The sequence below is a fragment of the Procambarus clarkii genome, chromosome 49, assembly GCF_040958095.1.
Source record: "Procambarus clarkii isolate CNS0578487 chromosome 49, FALCON_Pclarkii_2.0, whole genome shotgun sequence".
Classification (NCBI taxonomy): Eukaryota; Metazoa; Arthropoda; class Malacostraca; order Decapoda; family Cambaridae; genus Procambarus; species Procambarus clarkii.
In genome coordinates this window covers 37,056,566-37,075,807 of record NC_091198.1, presented here as the reverse complement: position 1 = coordinate 37,075,807, position 19,242 = coordinate 37,056,566, and positions in this window count along the sequence as shown.

Below are 19,242 nucleotides of genomic sequence, written 5' to 3'. Positions count from 1 at the left end.
GTCCGTGGAAGGGTGGCAGGCAGTTAGCATGGGACTATACTTGCGTATCCACCCTGGCAACGACATACATCACCCTCTCTGCCGGCACAGCAGGAGCCGCAGCGACACACAGAGAAAAACAAAAGTCAGTCAAGTACAGGCAATTAGATCAAAGGTACAACTTCGTTCCAATAGGGTCTGAGACCTTAGGCCCATGGGGTGAGAGTGCAAGAAGGTTTCTTAAGGATCTTGGTTCCAAGCTCATTGACACCACAAGAGACCCTAGAGCAGCAAGTTTTCTCTTTCAGCGCCTCAGTATCGCGATCCAGAGGGGAAATGCCCGCTGCATCCTCGGTTCCTGCCCGGCGTCGGAGGAGTTCGAGGAAATCTACAGCCTCTAGGAAGCGAACTATTTCTTGTGTCCTCTTAATGTTCATTTTTTGTATAAAATCAGATATGTAACTGTATAACCTTGCATAATAAAGTGTACATCATAATAAAAAAAAGGGGGTGGTAGCAGAAGTGAACACTCTTTCGTATTCAGAGTTAAATGGCAAGTTTTTCCCTGAGTGCTCTTTGTTTCCTTCTCTGAGGCTGTGGGTCCCTATAATTGCACCAGTGGTGGTACCCCCCTATATATATATATATATATATATATATATATATATATATATATATATATATATATATATATGCGAACAAGCCTGAATGGTCCCCAGGACAATATGCAACTGAAAACTCACACCCCAGAAGTGACTCGAACCCATACTCCCAGGAGCAACGCAACTGGTATGTACAAGACGCCTTAATCCACTTGACCATCACGACCGGACATAATGAGGTGATAGCCGAGGCTATTTGAACCACCCCACCGCCGGCACTCAGATAGTAATCTTGGGCATAGCATTTTACCAAATCACCTCATTCTTTGGGGCACACGTGAGGAACACAAATGCGAACAAGCCTGAATGGTCCCCAGGACTATATACAACTGAAAACTCACACCCCAGAAGTGACTCGAACCCAAACTGCCAGGAGCAACACAACTGATATGTACAGGGACGCCTTAATCCGCTTGACCATCACGACCGGACATTCAGGCTTGTTTGCATTTGTGTTCCTCACGTGTGCCCCAAAGAATGAGGTGATTTGGTAAAATGCTATGCCCAAGATTACTATCCGAGTGCCGGCGGTGAGGTGGTTCAAATAGCCTCGGCTATCACCTCATTTTGTCCGGTCGTGATGGTCAAGTGGATTAAGGCGTCTTGTACATACCAGTTGCGTTGCTCCTGGGAGTATGGGTTCGAGTCACTTCTGGGGTGTGAGTTTTCATTTGCATATTGTCCTGGGGACCATTCAGGCTTGCTCGCATTTGTGTTCCTCACGTGTGCCCCAAAGAATGAGGTGATTTGGTAAAATGCTATGCCCAAGATTACTATCCGAGTGCCGGCGGTGGGGTGGTTCAAATAGCCACAAAATTTTCAAATTATATATATATATATATATATATATATATATATATATATATATATATATATATATATATATATATATATATATATATATATATATATTATTAAATATGACCGAAAAAGTAAGATTAATAATTCTAACACGAATTTTCTCAATCTTTCGTACATTACGCTTCACTGTTGGAGGTAAATCAAAAATCAATTCTCCAAAATTCATTTTTATTTCTAGTCTGACGCGACACCTGTGCGTTTCGTAAAACTTATTACATTTTCAAAGACTTTAGTTCACAAATACACAACTGATTAGAACTTACGTATCTCCGATTTTATATCTACATTTGAGTGAGGTGGGAGGGGTGATGTGGCATTAACACAAGACAGAACAAGAGGGGATATTAATAGGGTATTAAAAGTATCAACACAAGACAGAACACAAACAATGGGTATTGAATAGAAGTGTTTGTAGAAAGCCTATTGGTCCATATTTCTTGATGCTTCTATATTGGAGCGGAGTCTTGAGGTGGGTAGAATATAGTTGTGCAATAATTGGCTGTTGATTGCTGGTGTTGACTTCTTGATGTGTAGTGCCTCGCAAACGTCAAGCCGCCTGCTATCGCTGTATCTATCGATGATTTCTGTGTTGTTTACTAGGATTTCTCTGGCGATGGTTTGGTTGTGGGAAGAGATTATATGTTCCTTGATGGAGCCCTGTTGCTTATGCATCGTTAAACGCCTAGAAAGAGATGTTGTTGTCTTGCCTATATACTGGGTTTTTTGGAGCTTACAGTCCCCAAGTGGGCATTTGAAGGCATAGACGACGTTAGTCTCTTTTAAAGCGTTCTGTTTTGTGTCTGGAGAGTTTCTCATGAGAAGGCTGGCCGTTTTTCTGGTTTTATAGTAAATCGTCAGTTGTATCCTCTGATTTTTGTCTGTAGGGATAACGTTTCTATTAACAATATCTTTCAGGACCCTTTCCTCCGTTTTATGAGCTGTGGAAAAGAAGTTCCTGTAAAATAGTCTAATAGGGGGTATAGGTGTTGTGTTAGTATACCCTATTAGACTATTTTACAGGAACTTCTTTTCCACAGCTCATAAAACGGAGGAAAGGGTCCTGAAAGATATTGTTAATAGAAACGTTATCCCTACAGACAAAAATCAGAGGATACAACTGACGATTTACTATAAAACCAGAAAAACGGCCAGCCTTCTCATGAGAAACTCTCCAGACACAAAACAGAACGCTTTAAAAGAGACTGGGATAGCGGGATAGCGGCATGTGGGACCTTGAGCACGAGCAGAAGGAACCAGTGTAAGGAACTAAGATGTGTGTCTCTCCCTGGCAGCTGGGGCGACTCATCACACTCATGGACCACTTCCCAGGCTTCGACATGGCAGGAATCTTCATTGTTGACAAGTCCAAACTTGTTGGAGTAAGTCTCACGGTCTTGGCACCCGTCTAACCAAAGTCTGCCTCACCAACATTCCACATGAACTGGTCTTATTAAGCATTTCTGTTTGAATTTAATAAAAAAATATATTTTATTGACATGGCCAGATAATAGTAAGAGTGTTGAAGGAACTCATAAACCTACTGATAGAACAGTAAAGCAAGCATTTGCAGGAGAATTGCATCATTGAAGGATGAGAGAATTGACAGGAACGTGGACATTGTCAGGGAGTGAGGTAACGTCTTGATCTTGTTCGAGGCTAATGGGTGGTAGAGTCGTGTAGTGGGAGGTGCGTGGTAAGACCAGTCGTGTAGTGGGATGTGCTTAATAATACCAGTAGTAAGTGGGAGGTGATTGGTAGGACCATTAGGGAGTGGGAGAGTAGTGAAATATGTGACTAGAACCATGCACGCACCTGAGCAAGTGAGGCAGTTTGGCCCGCGTGCTCAGGTGGTGCACAGGTGTCTAGTCACAAAGAGATCTGGGGGTTCCCCGGGGTGGGTGCGCGTGCTGTCTGGCCGCGCGGCACTAGTCACCTGGTAGAATCGTGTTGGACTGGGATAGCGGCATGTGGGACGTTGTGGGTCATGTAAGGTAAAGTGTAAGTATAGGAACAGGTGTGGTGAATAGGTGAGCAATAGTAGTAGATGAATATGTATGAGTATGTGCCGAAGAGTTAATCACATGTAGATGTATAGTTATATAACAGTATGTAGGATATGTTGAGGGGGGGCCCCCTACCCCAGACATGGTAGGACAAACACACACCGAAACTACGACGTTGGTACAACGTTCGAACAGGCTTTAACACCTCCTAACCAGTTATAACAACCAATATAGCAAGTTGTTACAACGTTCTAATACGTTGTAACAACTATATTTTTGTATATATATTTTACTAATTCTTTGCCTGTGGTGGGGGTCTCCAATGTCTTCATGTCAGAGTCGAGAGGTGTACACGGTAGGAGGTCATAGTAACAAATGAGAGTGTGAATTTACCTGTAGTGTTTTTGTAAACAGAGTGGGTGGGGCATCCCTCTCCCTCCCTTCCCTTACCTTGCTTAAGACATAGGGCCACATACCGCCACATAGACCTGAGGAGTGTCACCACATGGCACAAGGATGTGTGCAGTAGTGAGTGTTTTGAACCGCTCTCCTATTGAAGGGTGAGACTCAACTGCTGGGAATGACAGCAAAACGGCATACCATACTGATACGGACCCGAATCCAGCGTCAGAGCACGGAGCCATGAAATCAGCGCCATCTGTGAATTGCCAGCCGAAAATCCCGCAACATGGACAACGCCATCTAGCGAGGACGGGATATACCGGCCACAGGGGCTGGTTTCCCGTCTTAATCAGCTCGTAACGTAGCCGCTGCTGACCTCTGGTGAGGTGGCGCTTAGACAGCAACGCCATCTATGGAGTGGATAGGTGGACGTTTGTGTCTATGCCTGTAAGTGAGGTGCCCTAGAGCGTCCCTAGTACTAATAACGTGTCTGATTACAGAATCGACCTGGGACTGCTGTTTTGGACGATGGATCAGTCTACCCAAGGCAGCCAAGGTCTCTCCACAAGTTTGCTGAAGAAGCTGTGAGTCACCCCCCGGACAAGCACTGCTGAGTGTTAGCCTGCCTGTGACGTGGCAGTATCAGGAATCGCCTTATCCGGGGCTGGCTGGTGGAAGAGACTAGCCACTGGGGTGCTGAGAGAGGAGAGTGATCAGCGGAATCACACGAGGCTCCTGCCTAGGGCTCGCAACCCTAGTATCGGTCGTGTAGTAGCCTACACAGTGGAGCTGATCGGAACCTGCCAGCTACAGGCTGGATTGTGGTTGAAGGCCTCCACGACGGAGCACCCAGTGGGACTGTGATTTGGCTGGCCTGTGGCCAGGGTAGATTCACCGAGAGAATCCAAGTGGATTCATCGTGGGCCGAAGAAGAGAACCAGGGCTACTCATCGTGAGCACTGTGGAGCATCATGTGTCTTCAGAGGAAGACAATTCTGTACATTAGAGTGTATTTATAACCCCGTGTGACTGATTGTTATTTATTTATGGTGGTGGTGAAATAATATATATAAATTAGAGCATTTGTATCCCTCCCCCTTTAATTTAACTTGCGTTACGGAACACATCCCTTGAAAGCCTCTACTAACTTGGGGCTGGATTCCCAAATTCTACTAACACCAGAAAAGAACCCGGTTACGCCCTAGCAGGGCCGTAACATATACTCACTCCTGTCACAGCTCACACCGCCACATAGCAGCAGCGGCACGTAGGCCATGAGGCAGCCCACATACTGCGATGTAGGAGAACTGTACTGCTGTGTGGGGTTTTTGACGGCTCGTGCATGAGTGGACTGTATTCGCGTTAAGGTGGTGTCATATGTCGCACCCTCCCCTCACTCCCCTCCCATGCATGTGACGGTTATCAATTCCCCACTTCACATTCCCCAGTCCTCCATAAATGAGGCAAAAAAATAGTAAACACATTATATATATTTATCGCTGTAATCATATGGAGCACGTGGCAGCCTGTGATCTTGTATGTCTTTCAGCAGTCAATAAGTAGTTAAAGGGCGTAAACCCTTATGTATATAATTTGGCTGAGGAGGAAGCCTTCGGGGGAGGCGGCTCACCTCTTGGGAGTTTGACACATAACTGGACTAATTGATTCGATGCCACACCATACCCAGCAGGTCCTCCATCCCCACCCCCCTACACCTAGCACTCAAGTCTGTTTTCCCTCTTTCCCTCCGAGGTTGAGGGGGGCTTACATGTGTCTCTATATTCCCAACAAATAGTGACTATAGCCCGAGGTATAGATCTTTTAATTTTGCATGGACTCTGAGTAATGAGCCTCATCGCATAGCAGTCTTCAATTTTCTTCTATCTAATCAAATTACTGCCCCGCATTTCAATAGCATTTAGCATAACCCAGTAAACTCTGTCAAAATCAGAAAGTAAGTGTTTAATGAATGAGGGAAACATTTTTTACATCTTAAAAGGTGTCTACCAGTCTTCAATTTTTTTTATATCAAATCAAATCAGTGCTAGTATCACTCAGTAAACTCAGTCAAAGTCAGTAAGTAAGCGTTTACTGAATGAGGGAAAGATTTTTTATACCTCTTAAAAGGAGTCTACTAGTCTTCAATTTTTTTCTTTCTATCAAATCAAATCAGTGGTAGTAAGATGGTCTTCAATATTTTTTTGTTTGTTTTTAAAAAGTAGAGTTTACACTTTCAAGCTAACTAGGTAGACTAGCTTTAAGGTTCTACATACGTACATTCCAAGTCGAGGCAGATCACTTCAGCAAATGCGTCATTCATTATTTTAAAGTTTTTTTTTTTTTTTTGCCTGGATGCCTAGGTTAAAGACCCCATTCTCTCTCTCTCCCCATAGGCAACCTTTATTCCCCACATACAAATTTATCTGTATGCATGTCTACTCAATCTCCATCGCCTCTACATCCAACACTAACACCAAATATTACTGTGCAGTCCTTGTAACACACAAAGGCATTAGTGCTGCCTGTCTGCCTCTCTCTGTCAACCTCCGGCGGTGTTTAATTCCCAGCTGTGGTCGACGCAGGCCTGCTCTCATCTCAGCTAACCTACCCTCAAATCTGACGACACATGCCCTCTCGTCCATCACACGTCATTTCCTTAACCCTGTAGTCTGTCTATATTTCTCCTGGCTTGTACCATCACTCAGTAACTCAGTAAAGGCAATCGGTCAATCAGTCAAACAGCAACAGTGGACTGAAGACTCTAATATGCTATATGGATAGACCGCTTCTCTCTCGTGCTGAGCCATTAGTGAAATACCCGGCTTCAATTTGCTAGGACATAGGATCTACAGTTCCATCAGGTTGACCCTATGCCATTAGCACTGAGTGACACTGACCCGCCTTAGCAAGGTGATTGCGCGCAACATAAGCCCAACGAAAACAGACTTTTAATATCATAGCAACACAATGACACAGAATGTACAGCACTCTTAATATTTTTATTCAAGCACTGATAATATAGCATAATGTAAGATTTTTTTCACATTTCATATTCATTTCAATTTAAAACAAAAGGTGAAACACAAGAACATGAACTAATAGGGTTGAGATTGGAGGAAAAGCTTTGCAGAAGATTAAAGAGCTGAGGAGACACGTTGGCTACCTACAATTCTAATATTTCTTGCAGACCTGCAGACCTGACCAGAAAAGCAGTCAGTCAGCCAAACATTTTTATAGTTTAAAGTTTTTACATCTTAAAAAAGGAGACTACCAGTCTTCAATTTTTCTTCTATCAAATCAAATAGACATGAAGACCACTACCACATGACTGCGGGGGAGCGAGCATTCGAGCGGTGCACCTCTTGATGTCTGTCTGTCGCGTGACTGGGTTAATGACCACAATATCCCACACCATACCTGCTCTGGCATACCTCTCCCTCCTACACTTAGTAATGTAACGTGGAAATCAACTTTCTGTCTGATGACCAAATAACATTATTGAAAATGTGAAGCATGTTTAGCCCTAGCTCTATTGCATCCAAACACCAAACAAATATTATTGCACGCCTGGTTAGTTCTTGTAACACATTATATAGTTACGTAACGTAACGTGGAAATCAACTTTCTGTCTGATGACCAAATAACATTTTTGAAAATGTGAAGCATATTTATGGGGCGTCAGCGTTGTCTGTCCGTCATTCTGTCTCGTTAGGGTCAAGCCTTCTTTAGAGCTCGGTCGTGTCTCCTTATCGTTGAGTTTGTCACTCAGCACCACCCTTCTCTCATCCCCCCATTAGTGCTCGCTCCAGCAGGTGTCTAATATATTTGTTTGTTCTTTCAAAATTGTTTGTTGACAAACAGTAATGACATTAATAATACGAGGTCTTGAATTAGATACTGACAGGGGAAAACAACAAAAAGCCATGATATTGAAAAGAAACTGAACTGAAGTTGTAAAGAATTTGAAAGTTGATTAATATATGTAGTAACGATTGAGTATAAGATTGAGTAGACACGCATAGAGATAAATTTGTATGTGGGGAATAAAGGTTGCCTATGGGGAGAGAGAGAGAATGAGGTCTTTAACCTAGGCATCCAGGCAAAAAAAAAAACAACTTTAAAATAATGAATTACGCATTTGCTGAAGTGATCTGCCTCGACTTGGAATGTACGTATGTAGAACCTTAAAACTAGTCTACCAAGTTAGCTTGAACATGTAAACTCTACTTTTTAAAAACAAACATATATTGAAGATCATCTTACGACCAGAGAGCCGGTCGGCCGAGCGGAGAGCACATGGACTTGTGATCCTGTGGTCCTGGGTTCGATCCCAGGCGCCGGCAAGAAACAATGGGCAGAGTTTCTTTCACGCTATGCCCCTGTTACCTAGCAGTAAAATAGGTACATGGGTGTTAGTCAGCTGTCACAGGCTGCTTTCTGGGGGTGGAGGCCTGGTCGAGGACCGGGCCGCGGGGACACTATAAGCCCCGAAATCATCTCAAGATAACCACTGATTTGATTTGATAGAAAAAAAAATTGAAGACTGGTAGACACCCTTTAAGATGTAAAAAAAATTTCCCTCATTCAGTAAAAGCTTACCTACTGACTTTGAGTTTACTGAGTGATGCTAAATGCTATTTAAATGCCGGGCCAGTAATTTGATTAGATAGAAGAAAATTGAAGACTGTTATGCGACGAGACTATTACTAAGAGTCCAAGCGAAATTAAAAGATCTATACCTCGGGCTATAGTCATTATTTGTTGGGAATATAGAGACACACGTGTAAGCCCCCCTCAACCTCGGAGGGAAAGATGTAAACAGACTTGAGTGCTAGGTGTAGGGGGGTATTGGGGGGGGGGGGACCAGCTGGGTATGGTGAGTGGTATCGAATCATTTAGTCCAGTTATGTGTCAAACTCCCAAGAGGTGAACCGCTGGCCCCCAAAGGCTTCCTCCTTGGCCAAATTATATTTAACAGAGTTTACGCTTTTAAACTACTTATTGACTGCTGAAAGACATACAAGATCACAGGCTGCCACGTGCTCCATATGAATACAGCGATATATATTTTATGTATTTACTAATTTTTTGACTCATTTATGGAGGACTTGGGAATGTAAAGTGGGGAATTGATAACTTTCACCTGCATGGGAGGGGAGTGAGGGGAGGGTGCGACATATGACACCACCTTCACACGAACACAGTCCACTCATGCACGGGCCGTCAAAGACCACACACCGGTACAGTTCTCCTACATTGCGGTATGTGGGCTGCCTCATGGCCTATGTGCCACTGCTGCTATGTGGCGATGTGAGCTGTGACAGGAGTGAGTATGGTATGCTGTATTGCTGTCATTCCCAGCAATTGCGTGTCACCCTTCAGGAGGAGAGCGGTTCAAAACATTCGCTCCTGCACACATCCATATGCCATGTGGTGACACTCTTCAGACCTATGTAGCAGTATGTGGCCCTATTCCTAATGCAAGGTAAGGGAGGGGAGGGAGAGAGGTGCCCCACCCACTCTGTTTACAAAAACACTACGGGTAAATTCACACCCTCATTTGTTACTGTGACCTACTTTTTACACCTCTTGACTCCGACATGAAGATATTGGAGACCCCCAACCACAGGCAAACAATTGGTGAAATATATATATATATATATATATATATATATATATATATATATATATATATATATATATATATATATATATATATATATATATATATATATATATATGTCGTACCTAGTAGCCAGAACGCACTTCTCAGCCTACTATACAAGGCCCGATTTGCCTAATAAGCCAAGTTTTCATGAAATAATTGTTTTTCGACTACCTAACCTAACCTAACTTTTTTGGCTACCTAACCCAACCTAACCTATAAAGATAGGTTAGGTTAGGTTGGGTTGGTTAGGTTCGGTCATATATCTACGTTAATTTTAACTCCAATAAAAAAAATTGACCTCATATATAATGAAATGGGTAGCTTTATCATTTCATAAGAAAAAAATTAGAGAAAATATATTAATTCAGGAAAACTTGGCTTAATAGGCAAATCGGGCCTTGCATAGTAGGCTGAGAAGTGCGTTCTGGCTACTAGGTACGACATATATATATATATATATATATATATATATATATATATATATATATATATATATATATATATATATATATATATATATATATACACTTCTCTACATAAAACAGAGACCTATGCTACCAGTCAAAGCTACCGCCCGCTCCCCACCCTTCCCCTTTCCCCTTAACCTCCTTTATATGCCCTACCCCTAACCACCCATCTTAAAAGCCCGGTCTCCTACCCTGTCAGGGGTAGGAGGCCCCCATCTACACCTCCTCAGCATATCCTACATACTCTTATTTAACTATATATCTACACACGATTAACTCTATGGCACACACTCATACATATTCATCTACTACTATTGCTCACCAGTTCACCACACCTGTTCCTATACTTACACTTTACCCTACATGACCCACAACGTCCCACATGCCGCTATCCCAGTCCAACACGATTCTACCAGGTGACTAGTGCCGCGCGGCCAGACAGCACGCGCACCCACCCCGGGGAACCCCCAGATCTCTTTGTGACTAGACACCTGCGCACCACCTGAGCACGCGGGCCTAACTGCCTCACCACCTCAGCTGAGCACGCGGTTCTAGTCACATATTTCACTACTTGGGAGGTGCTTGGTAAAGCCATTAGTGAGTGGGAGGTGCTTGGTAAGACCAGTAGTGAGTGGGAGGTGCTTGGTAAGACCAGTAGTGAGTGGGAGGTGCTTGGTAAGACCATCAGGGAGTGGGAGGTGCTTGATTCAAATTCAAAGAATTCAAATTCAAATGTTTATTCAGGTAAAGTACATACATACAAGGTGTGATACAAACATTGATGGATTTATAGATAGAGTTAGTACATACAATGCCTAAAGCCACTATGACGCAAAGCGTTTCGGACAGGAAAAATACTAAAGGGTAAAACGGAATATTAATTGAGATTAAAGTATAAACTGTGTTGAGAACATATAAAAATAAAAAAGGGGGAACATGGCAGAAAAATAGCAAAAATTACAATTTGGTCGACAAACAGCATTGTTTAGAAATAGCAGACATGGATTGACATTTTAGAGGTAAGGTAGGTTACAGGGAGTTAATTAGGTAGTGCTTAGTTTTTATCTTAAACTGGTTGGGAGAGGTACAGTCTTTAACATGATTAGGAAGGACATTCCACATTCTGGGTCCCTTGATTTGTAGAGCATTTCTAGTTTGATTAAGATGTACTCTTGGAATATCAAAAGGTATTTGTTTCTGGTGTGGTGCTCATCGGTTCTGTTACAACCTTCAAGGAAGCTTTTAAGGTCAGGATGGAAATTAGAGTTCAGCGTTTTATATATATATATATATATATATATGCAAACAAGCCTGAATGGTCCCCAGGACTATATACAACTGAAAACTCACACCCCAGAAGTGACTCGAACCCATACTGCCAGGAGCAACGCAACTGATATGTACAGGGACGCCTTAATCCGCTTGACCATCACGACCGGACATTCAGGCTTGTTTGCATTTGTGTTCCTCACGTGTGCCCCAAAGAATAAGGTGATTTGATAAAATGCTATGCCCAAGATTACCATCCGAGTGCCGGCGGGGAAGTGGTTCAAAAAGCTTCGGCTATCACTTCCTTTGTCTGGTCGTGATGGTCAAGCGGATTAAGGCGTCCCTGTACATACCAGTTGTGTTGCTCCTGGCAGTATGGGTTCGAGTCACTTCTGGGGTGTGAGTTTTCAGTTATATATATATATATATATATATATATATATATATATATATATATATATATATATATATATATATATATATATATATATATATATATATACTTGAGCGTGTTTCGTAAAACTTATTACATTTTCATAGACTTTAGTTTACACATACACAACTGAATACAACTTACACATCTCCATGAAATTACACTTACATGTGAAATTACACCTTACACACACACATATATATATATATATATATATATATATATATATATATATATATATATATATATATATATATATATATATGTATATATATATATATATGTATATATTATGTATGTATACATATATATATATGTATACATATATATGTATATATATATATATATATATATATATATATATATATATATATATATATATATATATATATATATATATATATATATATATGTCGTACCTAGTAGCCAGAACGCACTTCTCAGCCTACTATGCAAGGCCCAATTTGCCTAATAAGCCAAGTTTTCATGAATTAATTGTTTTTCGACTACCTAACCTACCTAACCTAACCTAACTTTTTCGGCTACCTACCCTAACCTAACCTATAAAGATAGGTTAAGTTAGGTAGGGTTGGTTAGGTTCGGTCATATATCTGCGTTAATTTTAACTCCAATAAAAAAAAAATTGACCTCATACATAATGAAATGGGTAGCTTTATCATTTCATAAGATATTATTTCTAATCTGACGCGACACGAACGCGTTTCGTAAAACTTATTACATTTTCAAAGACTTTAGTTTACAAATACACAACTGAATAGAACTTACGCATCTCCGATTTTATATCTACATTTGAGTGAGGTGGATGGGGTGAGGTGGCATTAATAGGGTATTAATTTCATCAATACAAGACAGAACAAGTGGTGGTATTAATAGGGTATTAATTTCATCAACACAAGACAGAACACGAAACAATGGGTATTGAATAGAAGTGTTTGTAGAAAGCCTATTGGTCCATATTTCTTGATGCTTCTATATTGGAGCGGAGTCTTGAGGTGGGTAGAATATAGTTGTGCATTAATTGGCTGTTGATTGCTGGTGTTGACTTCTTGATGTGTAGTGCCTCGCAAACGTCAAGCCGCCTGCTATCGCTGTATCTATCGATGATTTCTGTGTTGATTACTAGGATTTCTCTGGCGATGGTTTGGTTGTGGGAAGAGATTATATGTTCCTTAATGGAGCCCTGTTGCTTATGCATCGTTAAACGCCTAGAAAGAGATGTTGTTGTCTTGCCTATATACTGTTTTTTTTGGAGCTTACAGTCCCCAAGAGGGCATTTGAAGGCATAGACGACGTTAGTCTCTTTCAAAGCGTTCTGTTTTGTGTCTGGAGAGTTTCTCATGAGTAGGCTGGCCGTTTTTCTGGTTTTATAGTAAATCGTCAGTTGTATCCTCTGATTTTTGTCTGTAGGGATAACGTTTCTATTAACAATATCTTTCAGGACCCTTTCCTCCGTTTTATGAGCTGTGGAAAAGAAGTTCCTGTAAAATAGTCTAATAGGGGGTATAGGCGTTGTGTTAGTTGTCTCTTCAGAGGTTGCATGGCGTTTCACTTTCCTTCTTATGATGTCTTCGACGAAACCATTGGAGAAGCCGTTGTTGACTAGGACCTGCCTTACCCTACAGAGTTCTTCGTCGACTTGCTTCCATTCTGAGCTGTGGCTGAGAGCACGGTCGACATATGAGTTAACAACACTCCTCTTGTACCTGTCTGGGCAGTCGCTGTTGGCATTTAGGCACATTCCTATGTTCGTTTCCTTAGTGTAGACTGCAGTGTGGAAACCTCCGCTCTTTTCCATGACTGTTACATCTAGAAAGGGCAGCTTCCCATCCTTTTCCATCTCGTAAGTGAAACGCAACACGGAACTCTGCTCAAATGCCTCCTTCAGCTCCTGCAGATGTCTGACATCAGGTACCTGTGTAAAAATGTCGTCAACATACCTGCAGTATATGGCCGGTTTCAAGTTCATGTCGACTAAGACTTTTTGCTCGATGGTACCCATGTAGAAGTTTGCAAACAGGACACCTAGGGGAGAACCCATGGCGACCCCATCTACTTGCTTATACATGTGCCCATCCGGGCTCAAGAAGGGTGCCTCTTTAGTACAAGCTTGGAGTAGTTTCCTCAGAATATTTTCTGGTATGTCAAGAGGAGTACAGGCTGGATCACGATACACTCTGTCGGCTATCATCCCGATTGTCTCGTCCACAGGTACGTTGGTAAACAGCGATTCTACGTCCAACGAGGCTCTTATCCCTGTGGCCCGTGTGCCCCGCAATAAGTCAACAAATTCCTTTGGAGACTTCAGGCTGAAGGCGCAAGGAACATAAGGAGTCAGCAGGCCGTTGAGTCGCTTCGCCAGTCTGTACGTGGGTGTGGGTATCTGGCTAATGATTGGCCGAAGTGGGTTTCCAGGCTTGTGTGTCTTGACATTTCCATACGCATATCCAGGTTTATATTCCCCAATAATATATTGGGGACTATTATATAAGACACACAAGCCTGGAAACCCACTTCGGCCAATCATTAGCCAGATACCCACACCCACGTACAGACTGGCGAAGCGACTCAACGGCCTGCTGACTCCTTATGTTCCTTGCGCCTTCAGCCTGAAGTCTCCAAAGGAATTTGTTGACTTATTGCGGGGCACACGGGCCACAGGGATAAGAGCCTCGTTGGACGTAGAATCGCTGTTTACCAACGTACCTGTGGACGAGACAATCGGGATGATAGCCGACAGAGTGTATCGTGATCCAGCCTGTACTCCTCTTGACATACCAGAAAATATTCTGAGGAAACTACTCCAAGCTTGTACTAAAGAGGCACCCTTCTTGAGCCCGGATGGGCACATGTATAAGCAAGTAGATGAGGTCGCCATGGGTTCTCCCCTAGGTGTCCTGTTTGCAAACTTCTACATGGGTACCATCGAGCAAAAAGTCTTAGTCGACATGAACTTGAAACCGGCCATATACTGCAGGTATGTTGACGACATTTTTACACAGGTACCTGATGTCAGACATCTGCAGGAGCTGAAGGAGGCATTTGAGCAGAGTTCCGTGTTGCGTTTCACTTACGAGATGGAAAAGGATGGGAAGCTGCCCTTTCTAGATGTAACAGTCATGGAAAAGAGCGGAGGTTTCCACACTGCAGTCTACACTAAGGAAACGAACATAGGAATGTGCCTAAATGCCAACAGCGACTGCCCAGACAGGTACAAGAGGAGTGTTGTTAACGCATATGTAGACCGTGCTCTCAGCCACAGCTCAGAATGGAAGCAAGTCGACGAAGAACTCTGTAGGGTAAGGCAGGTCCTAGTCAACAACGGCTTCTCCAGTGGTTTCGTCGAAGACATCATAAGAAGGAAAGTGAAACGCCATGCAACCTCTGAAGAGACAACTAACACAACGCCTATACCCCCTATTAGACTATTTTACAGGAACTTCTTTTCCACAGCTCATAAAACGGAGGAAAGGGTCCTGAAAGATATTGTTAATAGAAACGTTATCCCTACAGACAAAAATCAGAGGATACAACTGACGATTTACTATAAAACCAGAAAAACGGCCAGCCTACTCATGAGAAACTCTCCAGACACAAAACAGAACGCTTTGAAAGAGACTAACGTCGTCTATGCCTTCAAATGCCCTCTTGGGGACTGTAAGCTCCAAAAAAAACAGTATATAGGCAAGACAACAACATCTCTTTCTAGGCGTTTAACGATGCATAAGCAACAGGGCTCCATTAAGGAACATATAATCTCTTCCCACAACCAAACCATCGCCAGAGAAATCCTAGTAAACAACACAGAAATCATCGATAGATACAGCGATAGCAGGCGGCTTGACGTTTGCGAGGCACTACACATCAAGAAGTCAACACCAGCAATCAACAGCCAATTAATGCACAACTATATTCTACCCACCTCAAGACTCCGCTCCAATATAGAAGCATCAAGAAATATGGACCAATAGGCTTTCTACAAACACTTCTATTCAATACCCATTGTTTCGTGTTCTGTCTTGTGTTGATGAAATTAATACCCTATTAATACCACCTCTTGTTCTGTCTTGTGTTGATGAAATTAATACCCTATTAATGCCACCTCACCCCATCCACCTCACTCAAATGTAGATATAAAATCGGAGAGGCGTAAGTTCTATTCAGTTGTGTATTTGTAAACTAAAGTCTTTGAAAATGTAATAAGTTTTACGAAACGCGCTCGTGTCGCGTCAGATTAGAAATAAAAATGAATTTTGGAGAATTGATTTTTGATTTACCTCCAACAGTGAAAAGAAATGTACGAAAGATTGAGAAAATTTGTGTTAGAATTATTAATCTTACTTTTTCGGTCATATTTAATAATATGTCTACAGGAAAGACTGCTACCAAAATATACTAATATATATATATACATATATATATATGTATATATATATATATATATATATATATATATATATATATATATATATATATATATATATATATATATATATATATATTATTAAATATATGAAACAAGGATTATCAAGAAACTAACAACATTATATGGAGGACCTATGGCAATTCCGCGACCAAGAGATGGCTTCCAGAACCTTGCAGGAATTAACCTCACTGAGGACTAAGTCACTCTCCTAAATCTTGGCATAAACTGTCACGTTATGTCCAGACCGAGTGAGATGGCCCGGAAAGTGGAGTTGGAAATTCTGTTGGACGACATATTCGACCTCGAGACACAAAAAAAGGTCACTACCAAAGATACCTCACAAGCAGAACTTATTGCGGAAGGAGGAAAGAATCGAGGCAATTACAGAAGCACCATACTGTCCCCCGAGCTCAAAGCGGCAGCCAAAAGCCTTCGTGAGAACAAGGAGATAGTTGTCAGGAGAGGTGACAAGTCGCCAATATACGTCATTCTTAAAAAAGACGAATATCTGGCGAAAATGAACCTCATACTCTCTGACCAAACTAAATTCCAAAGGGTAACGAAGGACACTACAGCCGAATTGAAAGCAAAGGTCAACAAACTAATCGAAACTGTGAACGCCAAGAAATCAGGACTCCACCTGCCAAAGATTATTGGGGAATATAAACCTGGATATGCATATCGAAATGTCAAGACACACAAGTCTGGAAACCCACTTCAGCCAATCGTTAGCCAGATACCCACACCCACGTACAGACTAGCGAAGCGACTCAACGGCCTGCTGACTCCTTATGTCCCTTGTGCCTTCAGCCAGAAGTCGCCAAAGGAATTTGTTGACTTACTGCGGGGCACACGGGCCACAGGAATAAGAGCCTCGTTGGACATAGAATCGCTGTTCACCAACGTACCAGTGGACGAGACAATCGGGATGATAGCCAACAGAGTGTATCGTGATCCAGCCTGTACTCCTCTTGACATACCAGAAAATATCCTATGGAAACTACTCCAAGCTTGTACTAAAGAGGCACCCTTCTTGAGCCCGGATGGGCACATGTATAAGCAAGTAGATGGGGTCGCCATGGGTTCTCCCCTAGGTGTCCTGTTTGCAAACTTCTACATGAGTACCATCGAGGAAAAAGTCTTAGTCGACATGAACTTGAAACCGGCCATATACTGCAGGTATGTTGACGACATTTTTACACAGGTACCTGATGTCAGACATCTGCAGGAGCTGAAGGAGGCATTTGAGCAGAGTTCCGTGTTGCGTTTCACTTACGAGATGGAAAAGGATGGGAAGCTGCCCTTTCTAGATGTAACAGTCATGGAAAAGAGCGGAGGTTTCGACACTGCAGTCTACACTAAGGAAACGAACATAGGAATGTGCCTAAATGCCAACAGCGACTGCCCAGACAGGTACAAGAGGAGTGTTGTTAACGCATATGTCGACCGTGCTCTCAGCCACAGCTCAGAATGGAAGCAAGTCGACGAAGAACTCTGTAGGGTAAGGCAGGTCCTAGTCAACAACGGCTTCTCCAATGGTTTCGTCGAAGACATCATAAAAAGGAAAGTGAAACGCCATGCAACCTCTGAAGAGACAACTAACACAACACCTATACCCCCTATTAGACTATTTTACAGGAACTTCTTTTCCACAGCTCATAAAACGGAGGAAAGGGTCCTGAAAAATGTTGTTAATAGAAACGTTATCCCTACAGACAAAAATCAGAGGATACAACTGACGATTTACTATAAAACCAGAAAAACGGCCAGCCTACTCATGAGAAACTCTCCAGACACAAAACAGAACGCTTTAAAAAGAGACAAACGTCGTCTATGCCTTCAAATGCCCTCTTGGGGACTGTAAGCTCCAAAAAACCCAGTATATAGGCAAGACAACAACATCTCTTTCTAGGCGTTTAACGATGCATAAGCAACAGGACTCCATTAAGGAACATATAATCTCTTCCCACAACCAAACCATCGCCAGAGAAATCCTAGTAAACAACACAGAAATCATCGATAGATACAGCGATAGCACGCGCCTTGACGTTTGCGAGGCATTACACATCAAGAAGTCAACACCAGCAATCAACTGCCAATTAATGCACAACTATATTCTACCCACTTCAAGACTCCGCTCCAATATAGAAGCATCAAGAAATATGGAACAATAGGCTTTCTACAATCACTTCTTTTGAATATCCATTGTTTCATGTTCTGGCTTGTGTTGATGAAATTAATACCTTATTAAATACCACCTCACCCCATCCACCTCTCTCAAATGTAGATATAAACAAAATCGGAGATGTGTATGTTCTATTCAGTTGTGTATTTGTTAACTAAAGTCTTTAAAAATGTAATAAGTTTTACGAAACGCGCTCAAGTGTCGCGTCAGACTAGAAATAAAAATGAATTTTGGAGAATTGATTTTTTAATTACCTCCAACAGTGAAAAGAAATGTACGAAAGATTGAGAAAATTCGTGTTAGAATTATTAATCTTACTTTTTCGGTCATATTTAATAATATATGTCTACAGGAAAAACTGCTACCAAAATATACTAATATATATATATATATATATATATATATATATATATATATATATATATATATATATATATATATATATATATATATATATATATATATATATATATCCTGTTATATAAAACAGAAATTTCCTTAAGTACTTTCGTATGTTAATACATCTTCAGAAGGAGTGATTTTACAGGTCAAGTACTGGACATAAATAGGCAGGAGAGAATGGTGGAGTGAGGTGAGATACAATATGTGGACACTGCAGACGGCCTATTGGCCCATCAGATGCAGCAACCACACACAGGCCCACACATGGATAATTATAGCATAAAATAGTAAATATTTTCAATGAATTAGTGTCTCACTAATTGAGACACTAATCTCATTGAGTTAGGTTCTTGCTGTAGCATGAGTTTACAAACGGGTAGAGGGAAGGAAAAAGGCGATGAACTGCACTGAGTACTGCATCCCTTCTAACCAGATTGAAAGCATTTTTGAAGTCCAGCTTTATCAGG